We start from the raw sequence: 24,830 nt of genomic DNA on the forward strand, positions 1-24,830 counted from the left end.
AGCGGGAAAACGTGACCAAGGTTAGAAATCAGTGGATTCGTCCTTTAAAAACGATGCGAATTTCATCCGCTTCTGTGCGTGTGCACTTACTGTATTTGGAAATTGCGCGTGCTGACGTCACTACAGGCGATGGTAATGGAGGTGGGAGGAGTGTGTGCTGGGGGGGGGGAGCACTGTGAACGCGCCTGACGGATCCCCGGCGGAGGGCACGAGGGCGCGCATCTCTGTCCTCCGCTCTGTGAAGCGACTGCAGGGGAGCTAGATGCCCGACTGTGAGCCGCTGCCTGTGGATACTCATCCCAAATGCCTGAGCAGGCGAGAGCCATAGACACATTTCACCCTCTGACAGGAAAGAGGAGAGAACAGAGGCAGAAAACGGAGTAAGAATTTCTTCTTTCTTCTTTTTTTTCCTTTTAAAATATTTTTCTCCCACGCTCTCGCTCTCTGTTTCAATCTGTGCTTCAAATGAAGAGCTTCCTTGGACTTGGAGTACCGGGTATCAGTAGAATAAAACCCCGTTATCACACTCCTCAGCCCCAGCTGCTGCGGCGCTGCTGCCTGTGAGTGCGTCCTGTCTTTGCATTGGAATATACAGCGAGCCCATATGCGCAAAACCATGGAAATTATATGACGTGGATTTATTTTTGGTACAAAACTGGACATCTTACTGAAGCGACGTTCCTTCTTCTTTTCATCTTTTTTTCCAGTTGCCTTTTTTGCCTTATTTTGTTCTGTTCTTTCGTTTGATCTATGGTCACTTTATGATTTGATGTCCTTATAGCGATCATCCCTTGTTTTTATTTATTTATTTTTTCCACTTGTTATTTTTTGGTCCGTTTCGGAGGCGCAGAAGTGGAATGCCTCGCAGAGAACATTTGTGGGAAGATTTCCGCGCAGCAGCGAGGGTGAATGAATGATAGTCTCCCTCTCCATCTGAGACGTGCCATGGATGGGAAACTTAATTTGTATCCACGGAACCGATCGGGGAATAGCCGTCGCATCAAATAACTACTGCTGACAGCGATCAGGTAATGCATTATATCTTTTTTCTTTTTTTTTTATCTTGGACTGTTTCTTTGCGCCGTGAATTCCAGATTGCTTTGTGGTCTGCCGGCTTATGTATTTATGTATTTTATTCTGGACAACCTTGTGTAAAGACCACAGTGTTTAACAGTTTCAATGACGCATAGAGTTTCAGATTGACAGGGAAACTGGACCCTCATTTTCGCCAGTTTTCCAAGTGTATCGGCGGTCATCAGCGAGGACGTGTGATCCGCGAGCCTGGACGGAAGTACCGCTCACAGAAAAATCCCCAAATACATCTGAGCAGTTCAGTTACAGCCCGTTAGTTGAGCACAGGTGGACAGCAGCAGCTTCCTGAATGCTGAATCCCTCGGTGGGAGACACAGGGAGCTGTATGGTTGCGTCTGAAGCCACTGGAAGACCTGTAACTTTGCGCAGTGGCCAAAAGAAACACACACACACACACACACACACACACACACACACAGCTCACCTTGCGCACATATAGCCTGATACACACACACTTTTATTTCCACCCTCCATACTGCCTCGCTTTTTCTCAGCACACACACACACACAGACAATGATGGTGCTCTCTTTGCTCTTATGGGGGGATTCCACTGATGCCATTTTGAGTTTAGAATAGCATTAATAAATCAGAGCTCTTCCACCCGCAGCGAAGCTTCTTTAACAGTGCCCCTAATGGCTGGAAATGATTCTTGGCAGGGGGACGTCTGCTCTGTAGCCTGGCTCACATATAGCGTTAGGTTAGAGGGCTGATGTCGATGCCCCCCTCCCTCCCACCCCCGTGCGCACAGTGCGCCTGAGTGAGTGGGTGCCTTCTCCCGTTGAATGCTAAAGAGTCAGGATGTACCAAAGACGCCTGTGAGCGTGCACTCGGGGACTGAAAGGAGGCTGCTTGACTTACATCCGTACTGGCATCTCACCAAGCAACAGAAAGCCCTTTGAAAGCTACCTGATCACGCACTGATGTCCGATTTATTAGTAGGCGCCTCAGACTGTGGCGTGCGTGTGCCGCAGTGCCGCTTCTTGTTACCGTACCTCCTTCCCGTCCATTCACTTTTATTTTCAGTCAAATGATAAGTATGTGGAAGGGTTTAATCGAGTCTGAGAAAGCGGTTCTTCAGACTCTGGCCTTGCACCACCCTCCACCCTCCACCCCCTCCTGTAGCGAGCAGGTGGCTCCGGTGACGCTGAACGGTAATGACAACCGGGACGCGACAACGGGAGTGCAAAGGAGCCTCCGAGCATCCTCTCTCTCTGTGTGTCTCTGTCCCTCTCTCTGTCTCTCTCTCTCTCTTTCTGTCTCTCTTTTCTACCCATCTGTTGAGCATGCAGTGTGCGCGCGCTCTCCGCACGCACCTCAAAGCAAACTACCGCTAATCCCCCTGAATAATGGAACACACATGGAAGAGGCGATCTCGGTTATTTCATTCCCCATGTGGCCATCTGTGGCATGTTGAACAATTTCCTACAATATTCTGCTTATTCCACCACTGAGTCGAGCCAAACTCTGCTACAGCAGCCTGCGGGTGAACTGGTGTAGGCTACTTAACGGGGACACAGATTCATGAGCACTGACTGTCTCTTTGGTTCTTGGCTCCATTTGGGATTTGGATTAACAGGTCAGACTTAGCATGTATTATTCCATCACATTTTGAAAAGGGAGTACAGTAATCCTGATGGATCTTTAAGAAACAAAATCATAAGAAAGCCACAGAGTCTGACCACATAACAACGGCATTATAGAAAGGATTTCTCTGTTCTCTATGTACTGTTTTCTCTGCTTCCACCTGGTGAATAACCATAGCATGGCCTCATCTGGTTTTAAACGCAGTGAATAACCTCATTTGTTTTACTTCTCGGGGCTCCTGTCGGAAGTAATGGTGCCGGCAGGGCAGTGTCCCCTTTTAGCACAGATGAGCAACCTGCGGACAACTGTTGATGAGCTGGATGCGAGAGAAGGCTCCTCTTTAAACCCGCTTCGGCAGAGGACAGAGGGTGGCTGTGGCACTGGCTCAGTGAAGCTATAGCAAAGACTAGTATAGTATCACTTCCAGTCAAATCTTCCAAGCCTGCTTTTAGTAGGTATTATGTCTATTCTGAGAACGTGAAGCAGCGATTAATGAGCTGATTGAAGTTCTCAGTGCTGCAGTGGAAGGATTTAATATGGTGTCTGGTTAAAGTTCTGAGGATTTTTAGCTTTTGGTTGCATCGAAACTGTAATCAGTGGTTTATTTAAGTGTTATAACTTGCTATCCAGAATTTTTTTTAACCTCCTTAAGATTTTGGATACATTCTCTAAATTTTGTGTTCCTGCAGAAATATGACTGTTTTGAAACATACATAGGTTATAATTTAATTTATTTTCAAAGCATTCAAACTGCCAAATTGATATTATAAGATTCGTACACAACCCATTCTCACTAAGGTTATATCCTGCCACTTTACTTTGGTTAGATTTGTTCAGATTGCCTTAAAAATAATAATAAAAAAAGAAATCTTCCTTAACTAAACCCAACTGCAGAGAACACACCAAGCGTGCAATTTAATTCTTTGCTCAAGTCAGTGAAAAAACAGAAAATCTGCTATCAGAAACATGCAGACAGAAGTTAACTGAACCACAGATCATCACTGAACTCTATTAACCAAATTCTGGAATAACAAGGTCTACTCAGCAAGGTGGAACAGCCCCAAGATTCAGCACTGTAGACAACACTGTTGCAAAATTACGTTAACACTAACTGAATAGGCTGCTCTGTTCTTTGGCTAAGAGTGTGCCTGAGAGTCCATGGACACGATCTAGAGTATGTAATAGTGATAGCATCAATCTCACATAATGATCTTGCATGATGCTGGTTTTCACATGTCTTAGAGCACATGCAGAGCTGGCATTTTCTGTGCTTGGTCTTTCTTTCGCTTTAGGTCAGGTTGTTCCAGAAGCAAAATCCTTCCTGTTTTGCTCACCAGTCTGGCCCAGAGTTAGTGGACTTCTCCAAAGATCTGTGTGACTACTTATGGGGAGCTGGATTTGTTACATTAACATTCGAACCAGGTTCCAAAAATGATGTCAAGAACCGTATTCACAGTTACAGACAGTTCTCATTGTGGAACTACTACAGAATGATGCTTTAGCAAGGTGCCCAAAGCTACAGTTGAAAAGAGCTGGCCTTGTTGTGGGTGAATACAGTGTTCTGTTTGTAAAGTAATGTAATGAGTAAAGTAATGAGTAATGACTCATAAAGTAATGAGTGGAGGGAATCAGTTATGAAAACTCATAGCTTGAAATGTAATGTAAGCATAATATAAATGTTTTTTAATAGATGCAATGATCTTTAATTTTAACTCGTGGCAATCAGATGAAAAAAAAAAACACATTTATGACAGAGTGAAGCTGTGAAATCGGTCAATTTTGACCGATGCACAGCAGGAAGGTTAAACGGGACAGAGAAATGAGACTGCACCTAATGACTGTGCTATCACTGAATGATCATCTGAGCAGCTGCTGGGAATGCAACACGAATGACAGTGTGACACATATCAGCTGAAGATGTATGAAAACCACCCAGCTCTGTGGCAGGTTTATAAGGCCTGTAAATGTGATACTAATAACATCTTCAATATCCGCCCACATGTCATGCACTAATGGTGCCGATGCTAAATCTCTCTCTCTCTCTCTCTCTCTCTGTCACACACACACACACACACACACACACACACACACACACACCTCTCTCTCACCTATCGCTCTATTTCAAGTCTCACTTTCACTTTAGCGACTCTGATGGGGAAATGTGCAAGAGCATACATTAACACACACTCACACATACAGTCATACACACACACAAATACAGTGCAAAAAGTGATAGTGGCACGTCAAGCTGCGTGTGTGTGTGTACGCTGTTTAAATTGTGCATATGGAATAGGGGCCAGGCGACAGCTTGGGCTTGCCTGGATCACTGCACCCTGGCTGGGCCATTGTTCATCTGACACCCCCCCGCGCCCCCTTACACACACAAATACACACTTCTTCCCCTTTGCTGGCCTTACACTAACAAGCTTCTTGCTCTCTTCTCCTCCCTGCATCGCTCTTCCTTCTGTTCATTTCAGCTATTCATCCATCCTATTAAAATATTAGCATTATGACTTCTGGGATTTCTAATCTTTGCCTTTTGTTGTCAATATTTTCCATGAGTACATTGATAAGGCCCAGTTTTATGTATAATTTTAAACAAATAGTTCACCCAAAAAAGAAAATTAATTTATTATCTATTCACCTCCATGCTGATGGAAAGTTGGGTAAAGTTTTTCAGTACACAAAACATTGCTGGAGCTTCACAAGAAAACACCATCGCAGAATTCAATGACTCAAGCTAGGAACTTTTTGAAACATGTTCAAAAACAAAAAAATAAACCAAAAAATAAAACCCTGAAATGTCTCAAAAATGTTATTTATACCCCTTCTTAAGCCAAAATCTTTACTGTAGCCGCTGAGCAAAAAGTGTTAGGGCTCACCACAGCGTACATGCATCTCTAGATGAGATGTGGCTGGTAAACACTGACATATGCAGAGATTTCAAGTCTCATTTAGCGGCGTATGTACAGGTGTTCAACCTCATGCACCCATTTCAGGAAGGTTTTGTGTACTAAGAAACTTCACCCTGCTTTCATCAACATGGGGTGAGTGGATAATGTCTAAATTTTCATTTTTGGGTGAACTATTCCTTTAAACTGAGTTGTTGTCGTTGTCTTCTTTCAATGTGGTTGGGTGAGCCTGTCAACTCTGTGCACATCAGCCATCAGGTCACTGCTTAGTGAGGGAGAGAAATCATAACATATGAAGATTTTTGGGTTCAAGCTTTGGTCAGAGTGTAGAATACACCAACACGATGAAGCTGCCTAGTCATGAAAAATATCTGGAGAGGTAAAAGCGCAAATTCGTAGTATTAGTACCACTAGTAGAAATCATCTACTTTCCTCCTCATTTCAGTGTCTTAAATCATGCCCTCCTACTTCATATGCTCAGCCATGCTTCATGTGGAGCCACAGATGCCTCTGTCACTGGGGTGGCATTCATTTGGCGTGGACCCGGGTGACTGTGTCAATATTTGCAGTGGGTGTCATTTTGGTTTTAGGCGCTCTATAAGCATGACTGGGCTAGGGAGAGGCTAAGGCTAAAGGAAAATCAACAGGAAACTAAACTCCAGCCCTATAGACTTCCTCTCTACAATTAATTAAGCCTTTTGGCAAGAAAAGTAAAAGGATGAGCTTCTTTGGGAATTGATAGGTTGGCGTTGCAGGATGAGGATGAGGGGAGAAAGAAAACAAAACAAATTAATTGCATTGAATTGCAGGGATAATTCACATCTCTAATTAATATTGATCGCATGAGGGATAAGAAACTGCCACAATACAAAGAACAGCTAATTCAATAAGTTTTTCTGTTAATAACTCTCTGTGTTGCAGGGGTTTTACTGGGCAATGACTGTGCAATTTGAGGTTGTTACTTTTTTGTGCATGGATTTGCTCTTTTCTGGTGATTGACTGCATCCCAGCAGTAATATTTTCCTGTTATGTAATGTTTTTTTGTAATGTATGGCCTTTGGGAAGGGAGAAAGAGCTAGAGCTGGCAGACTGTATTGATTCAGATCATCTAAAGCTGCTATTTTGCAGTGCAGTACAGGAGGGCCTGCTAGGATCACCTAAGCTAACATGATTTTATGATTGCTTTTTGTTACGTTGCTTCTCAGCAACTTACTGGACAAGTGCTGTTTCCATCCCATCTCTACACCCCCTTTCACTCTTTTATGGCTCCTGTTTGCCTCTTTAATCTTGACTTTGTCTTAATTCACCATACATGCACTCCAGAACACTTTCTTCTCTCTGTTTGCTTACTACTCTTATGCAATGGAAGCTGTCCAGACGCCCCACATGCACAGAAACACGCACGCACACACACACAGTTGCTATCCTTTGCAGCTCACGCGCAAGCAGGCTGCCAGTTCCACTGCTTAACTCAGCGTTCAGAGGGCCCAGACTCATCTGCCTTAGCACATTGGCCTCGTCATCAGTGGCGTGCCCTGCTGTGACACCCATCGGCCTCCATTACAGCTCCTTATAGAAGAGGACGCTTCGTGTTGCAGGCCAACAAGTGGAATGCTTTGCACTGCCGAGGCAGATGGAAGGAGCCCAGACTCCTTTGTGGTGTGATCTAATGGAATCTGATGTGTTCATGTGCGTGTCCAGTGTTGCAAGTGCATGCTTGGTAAATATGATATCTTGTGCATCCAAGTGCTTTTAGTGGGAAACCATGAAATATCAAGTGGACCTTACTGCAGGACTTTATTTTGATGTAACAGCAGCAAAATTCAGAAAAGATTAGCATGAATGAGGCATTACAATTTATTTATTTGCTTTTTTGCATTTACATGGCTAAAAATTATTAGTAAATAATTAAACAGTTTTAGGAATACTCCACACATTGTGCCTCCTACCTCTTGGTAACTTGTAGTCATCTTAATCTTTATGTTGTCCAATACTTTGCTGAATGACGTACACAAAAGCCCCCGACTCTTTACACTTGCATAAGAGCTTCTACAGGTCCCGAGGCTGTCACTGTAAATAAAACGTGTTCTTGGAATATGCTCAGCTTGCCTCTTCGAATAAAAGACAGAAAGAAATCTGCCAGGCATTCATGTTTCATTAGTTATGTGTGTGCTACATGTGTGTATGGTGATGCACATGAGATTAACCATGCCTGAGATGTGTTTGTGTGTGCATGTGAGTGGATAAGTGTTTGTACAGAACCTCCCCAGGTCCACTGGCTCTTCAAAGCTGCAGTTTGTGTGTTTTTTGAGGAAACAAAGTGGACAGGTGGAATTCCACCCCTGAGTCATAATCGCAGTGTGGCAGGTGTGTAGACATGTGCAGAGTTGCCATGGAGCTGATTAGCCAAAACGGTGCATAGGCCAAGTGTATTCTCACTGTTGAAATACATGTTACATACATGACACATGTTGAAATCTTGGAAAGGGGCTCAATGAAGACTGATTGTGTGTCTGAAGTCCATGCACTCCAAAGACAACATGCTTCCTTCAGTGTCTTAGTGCAGATTTCCTTTGAAACAATGCAAGTATTATAATAAGTGGAGAGAGAGAGAAAAGAGAGAAAGTACGTGAGAGAGATGTTCAGAGCTTTTACTGTAATAGCTTTAGACTGCACACAGAAAGTTGCATGCAAATGTTGCTCTCCACAGTGGTTAAAAGTCTGCATACATTAATGTGGTAATTCTTGATTCTGTTAAACAGGCTCATTTAGAGAGAGAGAGAGAGAGAGAGGGAGACTTGAGGTAGGAGGCCAGTAATGAAAAACAAAGCAGCTTCCTGTTAACATTCCCAACAGACACTACCTCAAGTGACATCATTTGAGGCAGTTTATCAGCTTTTCATTCAGCTCCCTAAAGACGAATGTTTAATCTAAAATCACCCTACAAGAAAACTGACCATGTTAAAGATGCAAATATGGTGAATCATATTACCAGAGAAGCTGCTAACTGTTGCTAAACATAGCTGCCATTAGGTAGTTAGCTCAGCTTAGCTTTCTATGCCCTGACTGGGAGCTCAGATCACCTGGAGAGATGCAGCGAATGCGACAGGGAGGGGCACCGAAAAGGGCACCAGAAGCAGAGCCAGGTAAGCGGGCAACAGAACCAGACTCAGCAGCCACCCAGTGCGCAGCCTCCAACGTGGACCGGTTTGATGACAGGGAATACAATACCTACATGAAGACACAGTGGGTTCAAGAGGGGCATGATGTGGGAAGGAAATGAAAAGGAGGTTGGGCATCACATGTGCAGCGGGGGAAAACAGTGTGTAGAGCAAGGATATTTTTGCATCTGGCTCAGTGAATTAAGGGTTTTTTGAGTTATGAATTTAATAATATCTACACTAAACTATTATGAGACAGGACAGGCTGGGGCTGCCTGGTTAGTATGCTAACCTCTGTAGGTATCTCTGTCACACTATACAGTGTATAGTGTATGTGTAATATCAAAACCTGGGTTGGCAGTTTGGTTTTATTTAAGAGGAACTGCCATCTACCAGACTATCTCACACATTTGAGTGTTATACATAGAAAACCCTGCATTCTTTGTCCCAGAAATTACATCAAGGCTGTTCTACCTTTGAGGGTATGTACGAATCCATCTCCATTAAAGCTAGTGTAATGTACAGTTTGAGAGAGCTACTTCAGAGGTGATGTGGGAAGCAAAAATAATGCACAATATGTGTAACAGCACAAACCAACTTCCATCTCCACTTTCACCAGAACTTCAATTTTCAACTCATATGTGGGCCTGGCCCTTGCAAGATATTTAAGTATTGCAGAGTGGCAGCAAGTAGGGCAATGTGATTTTGTGTGGAATAGCCGTTTTGAAAGTCATGGAGTTGGATCTCTCTCTTGCTCCCTCTAAGCACATTTGATTGCTCTTGTGTTTTCACAGTCTGTCTTTTGGCCACTAACATCAAGCGTATGTGTCCCTACATGGCAGTACAACTGTTTGCTTTAACAACACAATGCGACCATGTTTGTGCAGTGTGTCTCTGTATGTGTGACAGTTCTGACTGACTGATTTCAGGACTTACAAAGAGCTCCAGTTGTTTCGCTTATTTCCCTTTGGACTGTCATCTTTTGTTGCTGTCTCGTCAACTGGCGTATTGCAGTCCTTTGCAGCTTAGGGTAGGAGGACAACTGTGCTCAAGTTGAAACATTTTAACCTTGACGTGACAAATCTTTGGCTCAATTTTGGCCATCTGCAGGAAATGTGGACCTGTGTGTCTCTTTTCACATCATAACATACTTGGTAGGCTTTTATGCAACCTTTAAATTTCACTATGTGCTATATGATGCAACTGAGTGGCCACATTCATCACATTTTCTATGGATGGGACTAGAGCAGGTTTTCTCCCAGCATGAGTTGAAAGCAGAAAGGGAGCTGCAAATATTAAACCAACAGCAGCTGCTTAGAGAGTGAATACAGAATGTGTTGAGCAGGGGAAAACTGCTCCTGTTCAGTTCTGCCAATTAACTGTGGGATTATGTATGCTTAATACAGTGACATTTAATGAAGAATTTATTTGTTTGGGCATCATGTTGTCCTTATTGGTTTAATTTGGATTTGCTTTAGTGTCCCTTGAATAACTGCATCCAGGTACACTGGCTCACAGGTTACACATTGATTTTCTGCAATGAGTACCCTCCAGTGAATGCTTCATGGAAATGATCGTTGGAGGTATGGGACTTAAAACTGTAAAACTTTAAACTTTAAATACAGCATCCCCATGTATCCAAAGGACAAAATCATTCATAAAGTCCTTCACGGCTCCAGTGTAACAATTTACCCTCTCAAGGGAAACTGAGCAAATGCATAGACATGGAATGCAGCAAGGTTGGAAACAAGTAACAACCTGCGTTAAACATCTCAAAATGAGTTACTGCTGTTAATAATAACGTGATTCAGATTTTCATGAGCTGCTGAGAAAATACAGACCTTTGGAGACAGACCATGGTCCCTTCATAGGTGTGTTGTGTAATTTATTGTCTCCCCACCAAACATCGTGACCAGAGGCTGTCATCATGTGGCCCTCCCGCTACCTTCAAAGCAATTAGACAGGTAGATGAAATGAGATTGTTGCAGAGGCCAGACATGTAATTAAACTTGGAGCGAGAGGCCATGGGGCTCCTATGAAGTAAAACCCCACTTGCCCACACACTGTGTACAAGCATTTCCACAATGGCACAATTGTGTACTCTTCATCAATAAGGTTTATGTGTACTGTATACATGCTGTGTGCTTATCCTGGTGGGAGAAGCACGTACACAAATGCGGACAAGTGTGAAAAACACTGAATTTGAACTGACAGAGGCCAGCGCATTATACTTAACAGCATTATTATACAAGGGAAAATGTTTACTTTGTATTTGAGCAACTAACCATATAATGCATTATGAGCAGCTGCCCCAGAAAGCAAACCAATAGGCCAAAACAAGCACATATTGTACGCATGTGTGGTTTTGAAATACCCAGAAGTAGTGTGACAGAGGGTTCAAGTAATGCAACATTTTTGACAACATACTTAGTAGGTTTTCTCTGATAGGGAGTTGAAAAGGTCAGTATCAGCCTCATGATGTAAGAAAAAAGAATTTCCCTTCAGGGATAAATAAAGGAATTCTGATTCTGATGACTGGATTCATGCAGAGCAGGAGTTAAGCTAACCTCAGCTAGCTTAGCATAGCTTCAGAGGCTAAGGCACAGGGAAAGATCCTGACACTACTTGAGATGATTAAATAAGCCTTCCAGCATCACTCTTCTTTACACTTAATATTGTCTTTCCTAAACACGTACATAAATAGAAATGTAAAAATGTCAGTTTGTGATTTTAGGAGCAAGTACATATTGAAATTTATTGAAAACTACATACTATATTTTCTTCGTACCATCAGTTAATTCAGAAGGATGTCGTAGTCATTTTAGTTGCCAACCTTGAGGAATGAACTGAAACATAAAAGTCGTAATTTATTAGTCCCTTGCGCCAGGGGTACTGATGATGCTGTGGGGTATGTGTAAGTACAGTATAGTGTAAATGTTTAGACAGTAAAAATGTTACAGTGCAGTGCAAATCATACTCATAATACGTTAAAATGTGTAGGCAGCACAAATCATAAAACATGATAGAATGTGTAGGTGTAGTATGAATCAAAGGTGTGTTTTTTTCTGCACATTCTTCTCTTATTCTTAGTCTTTTGCAGCCAGCATGATTGCTATGTCCATATTAAAGAACATATTCTCACAAACTGGTCAAACGGATAAACTAAACCATAATAACATCTGTGCTGATGGGTCTTGTGGGTTAGAGACAGTAAAGAGCATCAGAACTGATAGCTGAAGCTCTTTGTTTCATATCTGACCTGTGCTGAAAACACTCCCATGAGTGTGCTCTGCCGACATGGAAGTGGTTTGTTTTGCAGTATATAAAGGCTGTAAAAGACCAAATTGAATAGTTTGTTGGCCAAGTGTAAAGCTAAAGATTTTTGACATACTGCTTGCTAGTCCTCCCTGGAAACTAACATGACCACACAGTGCAATCTAAGTTAATCAGTCAGCGTTTCCCAGCTCACATTATAATGAGTCGCCTTAGGGTCTTGCAGAAAGCTTACATGTCCAAAGAGTTTTGTGGGATTCGGAAAAGCACAGGGTGATTGTCCCAGTCCTGATCCCTTTTAATGCATTTTCTGCAGCGAAGCTCCAACTTAGGATTATAAAACATCTTCTTAAACAGCAGATGGCACAATTAGAATTAAAAGGGCTCCATGTGTGGAGGATCGGAATATTGTTTTATCTATTTTTTGAGCCCAACCCAGATACATGGCTCATGGAAGTTGTTCTCTTATCAAATAACTATAATTTAATCAGTTATACAATCCTTCTTTATTTTTCTCTTTTCTGTCCAAGCTGTGCTTCATATTTTTTTCTTTCACAAGATTGTACCATGATGTTTTCTTTTGTGTGATTTTTAGTGATTAGTCTGTGCACAAATGTGACATTTTTTTTATGATAATTTTAGTGAACACAGGCAGAATCTTCACCTTCTCTGGAATGTATGGACTTTGGACGTGGTCAAATGTGCATCACATCTCAGTGGTGGGATTGTCACTATGTTGGAACACAAGTGTATGCATGTTCCCTGCATCTATTCTACTCTTTCTCTGTTGAATTAGAACTTTTCTCCTGAGCCTTCTGCTGTGTGCACAGTCACACACAAACACACACACACACACACACATACACACATGCTGCCATACTTCCCCACTCAGCTGTGACAGCCCCACACATTGTACACATTGTAGCACTGTGACGCATGAAATCTTATATTACAGTTACAGCTCAGCAGATGCCCTTATACAAGAATATTTCCTGAGCTATAGTTTCCTCCTTTGTTTGCTGTGTCTTTCTTCCTGCTGGTGAAGGTTCAGTTAATTGACATGATATTGTCCCAGACTGGATCAGGGAAGATTCTGCTTAAAACAAGACTTATTTAGTCAGTCTAAGGTTAATACAAATGAACAATGGAATGTGCAGATCAGCAAGGTCAGCAATGAAAGCAGTGCATGGATGTGTAGTTGATCTGCTGAGGAAATGTAGAAGGTATACACCAAAAGAAAATTATGCAAATTAATAAAACTCCAGACTCCAGGCTCCAGACTGACAAACCACAACATTAAAATGTTCTTGAATATATTGATTAGTCTGGGTGCATATACATATATATAAATATATGCTATTTTTATTTGCACTTTACTATAAAAAACTATAAACATAGTTATAGTTTTAACCTTGTTTTTGTTCAAGGATATAGCTGACTTACCAGCATGATCTCAAACATAATCTCCTGTAAGATACATATTTTAGATAAGATACAATTTTTAGTACTCTTGCAGCTGGTCACCACAAGCACAACATTAAAATCAGCCATTGATACCTCATGGTTTTCTCCAAATGTGCTGTAGTGAAGAAGGAAATCCCCGGTGATGCTTTGATAGGTTTCATTACTTGCGGCCTGACAGCCTTTTAATTCCCCTTGCGGTTCCAGTATCATAGAAGCCCAATCTCTTCTCACTACACCATCAGCACCTTTCTACCGGACGCAATTTAGCTGGTGATCCTAAAACTGGCACTCTAAAGACTCAGGAGATTCAGAAGAGTGCTCTTCGTGGAATAGCACCCCAGTACCTTAAAGGAATAGGCTGACTCTGAATGTAATTAGATGCTGCCAATCTCTCGCAATCACTTGGGATAGGGGGTTGGTGGGTATCTTAATGGAGATGGTTCCTGCATGTGTGTATCCTTTGGCTGAAGAATGGAACTCACTTTCAAACCAGCATGTTTAACATCAAAGTATCATATTAATGTACCCATTGTTATAAATGTCCCCTGGTGGATCTGATCTCATTTACTAAGTGTTGCTTTGTTAATCTCGTAAAACAAACTTAGACCATTCACCCAGACTCTCTATTATTAGGAAGGCAGGGAAGGCATTTTCTCGATTTCTCAACAGAAGTGTTCATGTGCTGGGAATATTGATGAGGGTTCCATTAAATAACTCACCTTTCTAAAATAACTGCCTGTTTTACAACATTTTCAAATTCATATCACACAGTCTGGTATATATATCGCCTAAAGTAATAATACAACTGCCTTAGCTGAGTCATCTTATACTTTAGCAACCGTTTTGATGTCCAGCATGATTATCAGTAAATTATATCAGCTGATGGTGTTTTAAATGGTGATACGAATGTGGTTTAAATCCTATAGAGCCTAAGCTGTGATGAGAGTGTAGCTTATGGGACTCTTGACTCTACTAAATTGATATCAGAAGTCATCCTAATGCTTAGTGCTGCTAAGCATCAGGATGACTTAAGGCTTACGTCATTATTAAGGAATTAAGCCTTTTCAGGGTATTTATGGTATAGCAAATATTCTAAATATGATTCACTACTCATGACCTTCTGCTGGAATATTAACCTGTAAAGCGCTAAACTTATAGGATATTCACATGCTTTAAAGAAATGGGAGCCATCGAATGTACAACACTAAGGGCTGACTGCGAGCCCTGTACTCAGTATGTTGTCTTTGTTCTGCCTGAAGGCAAGGTTAAATGGCTGTAAATACCTATTGAGTGAATGAGAGTGCAGGTCCAGCCACTTGAGTCATTATCTAAGTGTGTATAAGCATGCATGTGTATTCAGTTTGTGGTTTTCACTGTGGATTTGCCTTTGTGAGCATGTATACAGCCATAGGACTGCCTCTTTCTCATCCATATCCATATCCACAGTTTCACACAGTTACAGGATTACATTTCACAGTGTGCACATGTTTGTGTGTATGTTCCACCTGTGTGTATGTGGGTGTACTGTATGTGCTAAGAACCATCAGGACCATCATCTCCTGTCAGTAACTGGACACCAGAAGGTGGTGGCAGGAATACGAGACTTGTGGCGTTATTAACCCCTCACTGATTTGAGTGGAGCCGGCAATTACTGTGGCTGTCACATTGCCACAGTGACACACCTCTAACACAGACACACAGGGTCACACACTCTGACACAAACATTGTATGCACACAAGAGATATCAGATCATATCCTTAAAGGATAAAAAAAAGATAACAATGAATATTTTTGTGGTATTATTCCTACCAGGTCAAGGATACAAGGACGTATTCACCAAGTTAATTGCTGATATCTAAGAACTTGGCAATATCACTCAAAAGATGTCAGATGGGGCAACATGAGCAGACAGATTTTAAACAAATATCTGGTTTAGTAAAACTGATTTAGAGGAAAAGCCTGAGGAAAACAACAGTTCAGGTGCACTTACTTTCACTTTTACCTCCAAAGCAAGTATTGAATGGCTTACCTCTTGGCTCATTTAAAATTTTTCTGACTCCTCCTATTTGACACTGATGATGACATTTTTCAAGATCACGATAAATTAATTCTCTCTCTGTATTCTCTCTGTCTCTCTGTAATCTCTGCATCTCTCATTTCTCTCAGAAATCTAGATTTATAGCAGGAGTATTAAACAGCAGAACACTGTAAATGTCCCTTGTCACATTTCTTCACTGCATAGACAAACACATTTCTGAAAGGTGTTCCCTTCACAAAACATCTGTTTTCAGCAGCTACAAATTCTGTTTCCACTCTTTATTGCTGTTATTGTCTTATAACCACTGCAGCCACACCGACTCTCCCCTTCTCGCCTTCTATTTCAGTGTTAAGCTGCTGAGCACGACCAAACCGGCTCACAGCAGTATATCTGATCAAATCGATACCCATTTCTCTCTCACACACTTTTTCTATTCTTTCCCCTCGTTTCTGACTGCGGCTCGCCATGATAGGATGATTGGAAGGCGATACATCCACCTGGTCTGTCTTGTCTGTGTGAGATAGATAGATTAGCAGGAGGGGGAGTAAGATCAGTGAGAGGGCTTTGTCATGCTGCACCACAATAAGGTGTTAGCAGATCCATCAGTGTAGCACACTCAGTGGAAACCAACCTGAGCTTACTGGGCTCACTCGCAATGTAACTCCTCCGTCTCGCCATCCCTTCACGTCCCTTATCAACACCTCATGGGACCAATAAGGGAACAGACTGACGTGTCTCGTAACACCCACTAACAATTAGCTACAAGCCATCTCTTTTTAAATGATTTGTTTTCACTAGTTTTGTCTGTCAGATGCCAATTTTTCTCACAAGTGTCTATGCCCGGCTGTTCTTTGCTATCTGTGTTGCCTCTTTGATTGAAGTTTTAGTGTGCAAAATTTATTTGCATCTTCTTTATTTTTTCTTTTTCTGTTCATTGAGTCTTTCTTCCTTCCTTGGATGATATGACTATATCTTCCTCTCTCAGTGTGAAGGAAGCTTTGTTATTATCTCTGTGCAGAGGATGAGGTATCCAGAATAATTTTGTTAATTTTTTTTGTGAACTGTGGAGTTTGGTCTGGTGCATCTCTGTTCAGATTTATTTGTTTTCCTTCTGTCTTGCTGCCTGCTTTTTGCGGCTGTGTCGATGCCTTTGTACAGGCTCAGGTCCTGTTAGTTTAAGGAAAATGTGAGCATCCACGGTATTTCATTAGTACAACGCAATAGTCTGAAAACACAGCCCCCCCCCACACACACACAAAACCGAGACATTTATTCATGACTCAGCCAGCAGGCCAACAGGGTATGAGCGAATGTGGGGATGTTTGCTGTCTTTGTTTTTGCTCTTTTATCAACATCTAAAGACTTTCCTCGTTCTCACACGTACCTCTGTGTATAGCTGTCCAATCCTATCACTCTCACGCATGTCAGTCCCCTCTCAGAGCTCATCCTATGCTTTGCACTCACTTTAAAACTGTTACACTCCTTACACTTGCTTGTAGTAGAGCTTTTCTTCCTTTTATTTGTCTCACCTGGCATATCATGTTCTTTTTTCATGTTTTCTTTTTGCAAATCTGCTGCCATGGTTACGAACAGCCTGTTTGCTGTGTGTGTGATTTTGAATCTCTCTTGTGAAACACACAAATGTTTTTTTTATCTTTCTCTCTGTCTTCATTTTTAAAACTTCTCTACCATGTGATGCCATGAAAACAAATTTCCGGTTGGAGAACAATGAGCTGTCTTTTCTTTCAGGCTCACACACACCTCTTTAAGAGCCCCCCCTAAACAGCCATTAATTAGATCAGTGTTTCCCAACCAGGGATCCTGCACCTCAAGGGGAAGCCTACCTCTGCAGTTGCCAGTGGGCATGGAGAGCCCAACTAATTAACTCAACAGAAAAGCAGAAATTAATATTTGATTTAAAAAAAATATGAACACATGTGTGTTGAGGAAAGGCAAATATGATTATATATTGATGCTGATCTTATAGGTATAGTTACAATTACTGCTAAATTGTCCATCAACTTAAATCAGTTGTTACACATTTGCAGCTGTTGCACTTGAGAGTGAAAATCCCTTTAGCATACTAGAAGAGAAGTGAAAGAACTAAAAGGAATCAGGAAGCAGTCTGTTAAAGCTAATGTTAACATTTTGTTAGTTATAGTTCAAAGAAGTGGGTAAATAGGCTTGTGGAAATAGTTGAAAGTAGCAAATAAGCAGTTGAGATAGTTAACAAGCAAAACGTTTCAGATTAACAGTTGAAAATGTTACCAAGCAGTTAAAAAAGGTTAGTATGAGGCTGGCCTGTTGAAATAACAGTTAAAATAGATAGTGAAAGTAGACTTCATAAATATTTCTGATAAATATTTGAAATAGCTAAAAGTGAAGAAGATTAGTTGACTGGCTAAACATAATGCATAATCAGTTTAATTTGGCTTGTTCACTATAAGATAAAGGCACAGTTTCAATTGTTCAATGAGCCCCAAATAGCCCATGTGCAAACTTGGGCAACCCATAGGCATGGACAACATAAAAAATAATGCAACAAACAAACATTCACATTTATACAATGTAGTTAAGTCAGTTTAGAATTAATTAATAAGAACATATTTAGAAACTAACAGGTGGGGTCAATAAAGGGGTAGCCTACTTGGTAGCCTACTCATCTAAAAGGTCTGTGAGGTATGTCAGACAGAAAATGTTGAACTAGAACTGTTCAGCTAACAACAAAGCCATTGCCCAGTTAACATTGTCAGTGTCTGTCACTTTTTCTTCCCCTCTCCAGCTCTGTCAGTAAACCTCTCCAGCTTCGCTCCCACCTCCTCGTCATGCTTTCTCTAACTTCACATTTTTATTTTGCCTAGTGACTCAGTGGTGGCTTTGTGGATTCAATCATCACGCATTTATGAGAAGCCCTTAAATGCACTGCAATTCTGGAGGCGTGGTGGTGAAAGATTATTTTTTCTATCCCACTCATCCTTTTTACGGTTTTTATCTTGGCACTCATCCTCTCTGTCTCATTTTCTCCCGACTTACATTTCTCTAAGTTTCCTCCAAGAGAACTAATGACATGACTGAAGCATGAACCCAATCAAGACCGAGCTCTGACAAACCCATCCCCTTTTGCTTGATCAGAGCATTGATTGACACCTTCTCAGTTTAGAATGAGCGCACATTAAACAGATTTGTAGCCTTCATTTGCAGGAACAGATTGTTGCTCTCTTTCTGTACATAATGATTCATAAATGTCAGTTATGGTTATGATCAAAATTGTTGTCATGGAGCCTTTTTATTGTCAGTAAATGACACCCTCTTTGGTTTCTCTTGGCATGCCTGGATGCTGGAGATTCAATTCATCAGGGTAATAGCCCCCCTGAAAGCAAAAAAATATAATGCTATAAATGCTACTGGCCTACATACATATGGCCAGTAGCTCTTAAAGATCCATGTCTGTCCACAATCATATAGTAATAACACTGTGGCTATAAAAGACAGCCATGTGTTATCAATGTATAATTAGTAGTTGCTGATGTGGTGTCTATGAGCCATGCTTACAAGAAATTGTAGTAGAGTGGGTATGGATTACAGTTAGATGAAGGTGCTCTTTGCATTAGTAGCTGTTATCTTAATCCTATCCGTAGGAATTACTTCCAACATCTAAATCATTAAAAACAAAACTGTAAACCTTAAGACTTAAACAGTGTTCAATGAGAGCATAATCCGTTTTATTAAAGGCTCAAGTATGAAAAACACAAACTTGAGCTAATCAATGCATACAGCAGTTAACCGCTAGCCTAACTACTCTATTTACTGTTCAAGCACACAGGAGCAGAAGCATTTCTGAACTGTTATGTTTCAGCCTAATGAAAGTAATTGTGGGAAAAAAAAGTCTTAAAATCGCTTCTGGAGCTCTTTAAAATGCATCAGCACCCAGCACTTAACCCAAAACAGTCAGCGTGGGGGCAGAGAAAGAAGAACGAGTTAGAAGTCCCAATGTCAATTTAAGCTTTCAAATTCTATATTTTTTATTCTTGATTTTCCTTCAGTTTCACTTTTTTTGACTCTTGGTTTTGAGTGTGTATTTCTGTCATTGTATCATTCATTTGGAGACTTCTCCTAGTTTTCACTTGATTTTCTGGTCTCTTGTATTTTCCAATCAATATCTCATTATTTCTGTCTGATTTTTTACTGTATTTTCTCCATCATACTGTTGTATCATTTTACCCTTTCCAATATATTTCCACCATCATTTTACTCTAGTCTCTTTTCTGTTTGAAAGTCACAGTTTATTTTATTTTATTTTACTATTCATTCCTGACAGTAAAATCCGGATTCAACCCAGGCCAGCGAGTAATGAATTATAGCTGTAATATCTCTTGCTGGCTGACAGCCAAATCTCATCTCTATACACTTTTTAAAGGGATGTGTGTGTATGTGTGTGTTTATCTGTGGGCTTGTCTGTATCAGGATGTGTGTGTGTGTGTGCGTGTGCATTTGCTGTTTAAGTGGAATGATCTTTCATCACCATCCCTGTCTCCTTCCTGGCAGGATGTTTCATCATATGCATGCACATTTCACTTGAAAATGCACCATCATGTTCCTGTCATTTGCCCCGCCATGGTTATAACCCTTCCCAAATTCTAATCCCATCCATCTCAGAGGGCAAAGGCGAATATCATTAAACCGTCTCCATGTCTAAGTTAAAGGGACAGATGACAATTGTACTTAATATTGTTCTCACACCTGACTAGGTTTATCTTGTAATCACAAGACATAAAATTACTTTCGATTAGAATCTAGGATCAAATTCATTATCGTCAGTGAGTCTCAACCAAACTGTGTCCACCTTGTGACGAGGCTCTGACTCTTTTAGCTGACTTTAATTCTTTATAACCACCATAAACCCAGGCAATCCAAGCAAGCAAATCATCTTGGCAACCAGGCACGCTCTTATACAGTGTGAAATATGCGCTGGGCTGCTGCTATTTTTTTGGCAGATGTCTAAAATAACTAAGCCTAATTGGAGGGAAAAGGCCAATCCCACAGTGGGTACTTAAGTCATTCAGCTCTAGACCTGAAGACATGTGGAGAGTTTGGCCAGAGAGGGCTATAATGCTTTCATCTGTCACAGTTGCATCATTTCATTTACTAACTCAAAGAGGCAGTGTGAGATGGGGTCTGCATTTATGCATGGTTTTATGTGGGAATGCATACATGAAAGCAAGCGTGCATGCACATATTTGTGCATCAAAAGCAACCAGCTGGATCTTACTTACTGTGACCTAATGGAGGAACAAGAACAATTCATTATGTTTTCCGTGTAGATATTCTACGCAGGGCTTTAAACATGAGTAAACACTGACAAGAGTGTCATTTATCCTGTCAATTATGTGCTAGACACATGTCTCCACTGGGTTAATGAATGAGACTGAACATTATTCGTGTGTACATGCAATACATAGGCAGCATCCATGGGTTTCTTAATGTGATTTGTGTTTTGTTTAATGAAAATTATACCTCGGCCAGCATGGGTTTTGTCCATGTATACCTAATAATCACTGTTCGACTCCCAGGATCCTTCTTACACTTTCCCGTCATTTGCGTTTGCGTGTGGGTTGCTGCCCAGCAATTAAAGCACATTTTTGCCCTCTATGCTCAGAGTCTGGTATAGTAACCAAGGGCATGTGCAGCAGTCATTGTACGGCAACAATGATAAGGAGAAGCAGAGTGTGGGAAGAACACAGCGTCTGATTCAGTTGTAGTGCTGCCTTCTGTCTGATCTTCTGCTAAAAAGGCCCTAACTCCTACAACAGGCTTATAACCTCTCACTAATCCCCCCTTCTGACTCATTTCACTGCAGTTTGAAGCTCTCTTTAAATCTCTTGTTCACATGCTGCCATGAACTTGCACACGCACACACACACACACACACATGTGCCAGAATCTTTGAATAACAAAACCCTTCAGTTGAAATGGAAATGTCTCGCTGGACCGGTAAATTGCACTGTGAGAAATATCTTTAGCCAAATGTTCGCACGCAGGCACAAGCAGAGACACAAGTAGACACTGTAAATACATTTTGTGATTTTGTGTTTAATTCTAGGCATGTGGGTGCCAGCCACCCATGACCTCCATTACTGATATTATTTTTTTCTTTCAGATTGTGTTAAATGTTTTCTAATTTCTGTGTACAATGATTTTTATGATGAGAGGAAGAAGGAGATCCTCGGTATATTCATAATATGTATAGGTGCACACCTGAAATGGGGACTCAAGCCACATGACTTGGATTTGGATTATAAATTTGATCACTTTAAAGTTGACTTGACAAAATGAGAAGACTTGCAATTCTTTCAAATGACTTGTGACTTATCTGAGCCTTTTGACTTGAGAATACTTTTGCTTCCCTTAGGTCCAAGATTAATGAGTATAACATTTATGAAGCATGTCACAAATTATTTGTTTCCCCACATTTCCTGTGGCAATTAACATTAATGCCATGGGTTCAAAATTACTATCCATCAAACGCCCAGTGAGGGTAGGTTTTCTATTTACTGACCATTCGTACCAAAATAAACCCATAATAAAAACTATGCTGAGACTTTCTACTGTGTTTTGGTGTCATTTTCAGAGGTTTTGCTTCTGTCTTCTGCTGTCTGTCTGTCTGTTTGAGTTTGACATACATTGCAATATGCAAATTTTAAGACTTGAAACTTGAGACCTGTCAGTCTTGACTCAGGGGTTGACTCGAGACTTGTGTCCAAAGACTTATTTGTGACATGTAAGACAATGACTTGGTTCCCTCTCTGGCACACACAGATACACACATATACATGTGTCACATTGCCTGTTCCTAGTCTTTTATTTAGTCTAAAATAAATTAATTTTGTCCTTCATGCAGACCAAATTGAAAATAGAGACTTATGTGAGTGAGAGGTTGTCATGGGTTTTGACGGGACAGAAAGTAACCCACTCCCCTTAACAGTAGGCCTTTGTGTCATTATTCAAGATTAATGTTTTTACAAGAACCAGAGGAATTAGCATTAGTGACGGTTTTAGTGTCAAACGCTTGTTTCAGGGCTGTCACTTGCACCCGCCTCCCTAAAACGAAATGACTTAATATCATGGCACTAATAATACCACCTCATCACAGTGCCAAAATAGCAGATCACAGTCATGGGTTTAGTGGTCGGGCTGAAATAAAGGGAAAAAAAAAAAAGCAGGATTCTGTCACACTGCACCCTGATGGATTTCACAGACTAAAGCTGCTTCTATTTATGTCTCTTTCATATTTGATTAGCACAATTGTCCCTTGATTACCATGTTTGCCTGAATATAAATGGATCCACTTCTGGTTACACCTGTTTTGGGATAAAGATAAGAAACATCAGTGGCTAACCAAACAATTAAGCTGTTTGCAGATTTTGACAATAACCTAAAACATTAATATTTATCTAAAAAAAAAAAAAAGACACTGAGCTTTAATTTTAGATCTGTAATACTCAGTTTTATTTAAGCTGTTTATGGAATGCATCTGTCCTTTAGAGGTCCCTGCACTGAATATAATGCAGAACATTCCTCAGCAGTTGCACATGAAAACTCTTCAGTAGCTTCCACTGATATATTGTGCTGCCTTCAGTGCGATGCTGAAGAGGCACTCTCCATCTTCATTGCCCTATGGAATTGCAATGACCAGTCACATGTAAATGCAATGAGAATATGGTTATGGAGAGATGGATATTCACCATGCAGAACATATCACCGTATCCTCACTCAGTCCCATTAGGCTCTGTACTCAAACAATATTTCAGTCTCTCTTTAAGACCACAATATCATAGGATTTTTTTTTTTTTTTTTTTTTGCATCATCCAGTTACCTTTGTTCATCAGACAGGAATTAAATGTCAGTGATTCTCACTGTAATTCGTGTGCTCTCAGCCTCGTGACACACATGCTTGAACCCGGATACTGGTATACAGTCTCCTGTGCCGCGTGTAAGATGAGTGTGTAATAGCTCAGTGATGAGGGTGGGCTTATCACCATTTAGGACCCCATTACATAAATGAATCTAATGTAGGTTCAATGAGCAAAGCAGCCATTGTAATCTTTAGACTGTGGTTTGGTTGAGAAATTCTGTTTTTAAAGCATTGTTCATGAGCCAACCCTTAAACCTGTATTAATGAAAATGTTTTATCATACTGAGTCAGCTTTGCGCAATGGGGAAAGAGTTACTTTCAAAGACTACAGCAAATCACAGTATTAGCAGTGTCAGAATATTAACGTCCAACCATAGCTTTTTAGCCTCACTGTTCATCAACCATAGCAATTCCTAGCAAAAAATCTTTGATAGACTGAGGGTACTTAATGAGTGCTAAATGCTAGACTTACAGCTAACAACTATTGTAACCACTGTGGAGAGTCCATTAAGTTTAAGATGCAGATTTTTAAGTTGGTGGGGACCAAAGTAGAACTAAAATATATATTAGTTTCATTTTATTACATTCCCAGAAACTTTTCTCAAATAATGTTTGTGAATGTTACACTGCGTTTGATGTGTTAATAGACAGGTGCTTGCTAAAGGGTAGCCATAAAAAGCTACAAAAAAGCTACAAACTAAGATTAAACTTAGCTGTGTAGCTGTCTGTGTCAATGTGACACATATTGTTCTTTATATGGTTAAAAGGTGATCTTGAAGCTGGCTTTGTTTTATGCATTGCTTTTTTGCCAGTCTTTTTGTTGTTAATGTATTTTATGTCTATTGTAGCTCTCATTACAGCTGCCCAGGGAATGCAGCTGAAAAGCTAGGATGACCAAAACTGGCACATTTACAGAAATACTTATTAATGTACACTATCCCTGTAACTTTAAATTGTCTAAAAAGGTGCTTTTATGTTTTATCCACCCTCAGGTGGCCAAAAAAATCACAAGTACAGATTATGCTGTCTGGAATGTTGAAAGTAATAACATTTTGCTTCTGCACTTACATTTATTTCACTATTATTTTCTGATATAACTGATTGTATAATAATGGTTTTCATTAATCTGATACTTAAAGAATTCAAAAATTGACCTCAACTTGCCAAATCTGAGCATTTAAAAAAAGAAAAGCTGAAACTCTGTGTTTGACCTTTATTAACTGAAAGGAGTATCTAGAAAAGAGTTGGAAATGCTTTCTTCCTTTATTTAGGACAAGAACGTCTTCTCAGCACAGTTCCACCTCAAATTGTTCTCTTGAAACTCCACTGGGTTGCGTTCCATCTAATTTCCACCCTAGTTTATTGCTAATTGTTAACTAATGAATTGTTCCTG

At 40.6% G+C, this 24,830-nt stretch overlaps 1 protein-coding gene across 1 annotated transcript in view; it reads left to right on the forward strand.

The window, feature by feature from the left end:
* Positions 1-226: 226 nt before the first annotated feature.
* The window catches only part of adgrb2 (adhesion G protein-coupled receptor B2), a 197,488-nt gene continuing 172,884 nt past the window's right edge, over positions 227-24,830 (forward strand). The window contains exon 1 of the mRNA XM_046416706.1: positions 227-1,028. The gene's annotated coding sequence lies outside the window, so the exon portion shown is untranslated. The remainder of the gene's footprint in view (positions 1,029-24,830) is intronic.

This window comes from Scatophagus argus, chromosome 17 (genome assembly GCF_020382885.2).
Source record: "Scatophagus argus isolate fScaArg1 chromosome 17, fScaArg1.pri, whole genome shotgun sequence".
Lineage (NCBI taxonomy): Eukaryota > Metazoa > Chordata > Actinopteri > Scatophagidae > Scatophagus > Scatophagus argus.